A 3,680-nucleotide genomic window follows, 5' to 3' on the forward strand; every position below is an offset into this window, starting at 1 on the left:
GGGCAACCACTTCCCAAATGCCGTAGAATCAGCCGCTCCTTCATCTGGTTTCCTTTGCATCTAGTATGAGGTTTTATTATAAAACTTGAAATACTGAGTGATGGTCATGTTCATATCTGTCTATCTTCCCCATTACTTTCTGGGTCATATTTGTTTTTCCAGAATCTAGCACACAAGGTGATTGGTTAAACCAAATATATTTTCAGTCATTGGAAGCTGAGCACACTCTGTATTGGCCATCACATGGATGTTTCATTCCTTGAAAGGCTGCTTCTCTCCAAGTCTTAACTCGGCTGCAATGGGCTTGATGACACGATTAAGACATAGGTTGAACCAGAAGTGTGAAGAATTCAGTTAATAGTTGTCACAGAACTTTCATTCTGAAAGCACAGCTCGTTTGCATGGAGAAGTTCTGAGTGGAGCCCTGCCGCATGTAACCACCAGCAGAGAAAGAATTCTGTCTGCTCCCCAAATTGTTCCACGGCCTGTTGGCCACCACAGCTGCTAGCTATTTCCCAAGCAGGGGCTTTCTACGTGAAAGAAAAAAAACAAATATAATAGCCCCAATTTGGCAGTTAACCACTTATCCAGAAAGGCAGTCGGAGCCTGGCAACACTTCAGTTACTTATCATCACCCCAGTGTATCTGTATTTGCTACCGGACCGCTGCCTGGTGGAAATTTCGGGGTCTGGTGGCATGGTGAAGGTGCAGCTATGGACCACCTGCCCGCACACCACCACCCCCGCGCCACCAAGTCGGCGGCCAGGACCGGACCCTGAGAATGACAGAAGAATGACAACCCCTCAGGTTGGCGACCCACACGGGTCCCTTCAGTCCCTTAAGGCAGATGAGAGAAGAGAAAACCAGGCGCTTCCGAGTTGGCAAGGGGCCCGGGCTTTGTCTCCGCCTTCCGTTTGGGAGTTCCTTTCCCCTGAGGCCCCGCCCCGGCTCTCGTCTACTCCGCCCTCACGATGCTCCTCCCCCACGAGGCTCCGCCCAGCAGCCGCGCCGCTGCCTTGCCCTTTGCTTCCGCCCCTGAGGCCACGCCCCCTGGACCCAGCCCAGCCCAGCCCAGCCCAGCCTCACTCAATACTTCCACCGGCTCCCAGCTACGCGGGCGGGGCCTCGCGAGCGCGCTTCCTTTTCCTCCTACTCTTCATCCTCCTCCTCCTCTCCTTCCGCTCTGTCCTTGGAGTTATCGGGCTGTTCCGCAGGTACCCGGATCAAGAGGGCGCGGCAGATTGAACCCAGAGTCTCCTCCAGGCCTGCGGGTCGGGTGGCGGCTGGTGGTCTGGGGCTTGAGTCGCCTTCTCCTCCGTGAGATGCATTCGCTTGTTTCATGTTGGCTTGCCTGACAGACCCAAGAGGAAGTGATGGGAAGGGGGTGGTCTTCGAATTACGTCGGAAGAAAATCTGGGAGCAAGGACATGAGAATACTAAAGCGAATTCATTGTCAGAAAATTCAGATGGCTGAAGCATCATCTAGGCGTCCCTGATTTCGCAGTGCCGTGAATTATGGCAGGGTGCTCTGGGGTGCCTGTGAGTCACAGCACCTAATACTTGTATTCCGAGTTCCGATGACAGTCTACACAGAAGTGCAGACTTGAGGCAGGAAAGTGGGGTATCGGTATTTCCAGTACCTTGAGATTCTGAGGGGAAATGCTCCAACCAATGTGTATCAGAAATAGTAAAAGACACGGACCCACCATCATCCGAGTTTCTTTGCATCGGAAGTGGTTGTATTTACAGCAAGTATTGATGGGTCAGGTCCCTGTGGTCAAAATGAAGTCAAGATTTAGCACACACAGCTGTTAGCCTGTTTCCTCCTAAGCTGAGTGTTGCCTTCCCGTTTTTCCTCGGGAGTTTAAAGAGGGGCGGGGGGGGGGGGGTGATACTTGCCTGCTTCAAGTGCTTGGCATTGAGTTGGAGTGATTACAGAAGCTTTTTTTTTTCAGATGCTGTGAATATTTACCTAAGGAAATGTGTAGTTATGAGACTTATTTCATAACTAGCTATTCCTAGTCATTCTCTTCCTTCAAAAATAATTCAGGGGCTGGCGCTGTGGTGCAGCAGGTTAAAGCCCTGGCCTGAAGTGCCAGCCTGGATGCCGGTTTCAGTCCTGGCTGCTCCTCTTCCGATCCAGTTCTCTGCGATGGCCTGGGATAGCAGTAGAAGATGGCCCAAGTCCTTGGGCCCTTGCACCTTCGTGGGAGACCTGGAAGAAGCTCCTGGCTCCAGGCTTCAGATTGGCACAGCTCTGGCTGTTGCGGCCAACTGGGGAGTGAACCATCAGATGGAGGACCTCTCTCTGTGTCTCTACCTCTCTCTGTAACTCTGTCTTTCAAATAAATAAAAATAAATCTTTTTTAAAAATTCAGCAGTAGTTGGTTACAGGGGGTTTATACAGGTTTAACTGTGTGTACTTGTCACACTGTGAAGGATGCCGTGAAAATCCCAAGAGTTGCGGGCAAACAGGATACGGGAGCTTGCGCTTTGTCCAGTGTTCCTTCTGCCTCTGGTGTCAAGGAGAATGAAGATGCTGAACAACTGAAGAAGAAATGATGAGTAGAAGAAGGAGTCCATGGGTTTCTATTTGAGAAACCCCCAGAGGGAATTTGGAAATAGGAAGCCTATTTTTATCCCACTTAGTAATAAAAGGTGTGTTGGCCACAGGCTGTGAGCCGGACACACGTAGCTCGTTATTTCACTGACCTCCCCAAACTCTGTGATGTCTCCATTACCCTCAGAAAAACCGGGGCATTGAGGATGTAGGGTCATGGCCAAGGTCACATGGCTAGTAAATTAGCAATTTTGGATAGAACTCAAAAATCACCCGTGTCACCAAATTAAAAATCATGCAGAGGGACTGGTGATGTGACACACTGGGTTATGCCACTGCTTGTGACACTGGCATCCCTTGTCAAACTGCCACAGTGCTGTTGCTGCACTTCCAATCCAGCTTCCTGCTGATCACCTGGGAAGGCACTGGAGGACACCCAAGACCTTAGGCCTCTGCTACTCACATGGGAGACAGGATGGAGTGCCTGGCTCCTGGCTTTGCCTCGGCCATCCCCGGCCAGTGTGGCCATTTAGGGAGTGAGCTAGCTGATGGAAGATCTCTCTGTGTTTCTCTGTCTCTTTACCTTTCAAGTAAATCTTTTAAAAAATAAATGGAAAAGACAATCTAGTATAGGTGATATGATACCTATCTAACACTTACCTTCAAAGTGTAGGACACTAAAAGGATCAGGTAGTGTTGCTGTTGGACATACATTAAAGTCTCATTTTTTGCACATCCTACATTTTGTATGATGGTAGACACTGTGCTTTTTAGCTGTGCAGCAGAACATACAGGTTTTTCAATGAAAATTTATATGAGGTTTGTTGAAACAATCAAGGCACCAGTTGTTAGCACTTTTGTGTTTGAAGGATGTTTATACAAAAACAATATATTTACTGTTTTTCATTTTATGATGTTGTACTTTGAAGTTTCAACAGTTGCAGAAATAATTTGAATTTAAAGCTTTAGTGAAGGCCAGTGCCGCAGCTCACTAGGCTAATCCTCCACCTAGCGGCGCCGGAACACTGGGTTCTAGTCCCGGTCGGGGCGCCGGATTCTGTCCCGGTTGCTCCTCTTCCAGTCCAGCTCTCTGCTGTGACCCGGGAGTGCAGTGGAGGAT

The 3,680-nt window shown here is 49.3% G+C and overlaps 1 long non-coding RNA gene across 2 annotated transcripts; it reads left to right on the forward strand.

Moving 5' to 3' along the window:
• Positions 1–1,052: 1,052 nt before the first annotated feature.
• LOC138848612 (uncharacterized) lies at positions 1,053–2,377 on the forward strand. 2 transcript variants are annotated; one of them, XR_011386627.1, is made up of 2 exons: positions 1,053–1,214; positions 2,051–2,377. It is a non-coding gene; the product is annotated as an uncharacterized lncRNA (long non-coding RNA). The 2 variants fall into 2 exon arrangements; XR_011386626.1 differs by having other exon boundaries at positions 1,079–1,214; positions 1,956–2,377.
• Positions 2,378–3,680: the final 1,303 nt, after the last annotated feature.

Source organism: Oryctolagus cuniculus, chromosome 2 (genome assembly GCF_964237555.1).
Source record: "Oryctolagus cuniculus chromosome 2, mOryCun1.1, whole genome shotgun sequence".
In the NCBI taxonomy this organism is placed as follows: Eukaryota; Metazoa; Chordata; class Mammalia; order Lagomorpha; family Leporidae; genus Oryctolagus; species Oryctolagus cuniculus.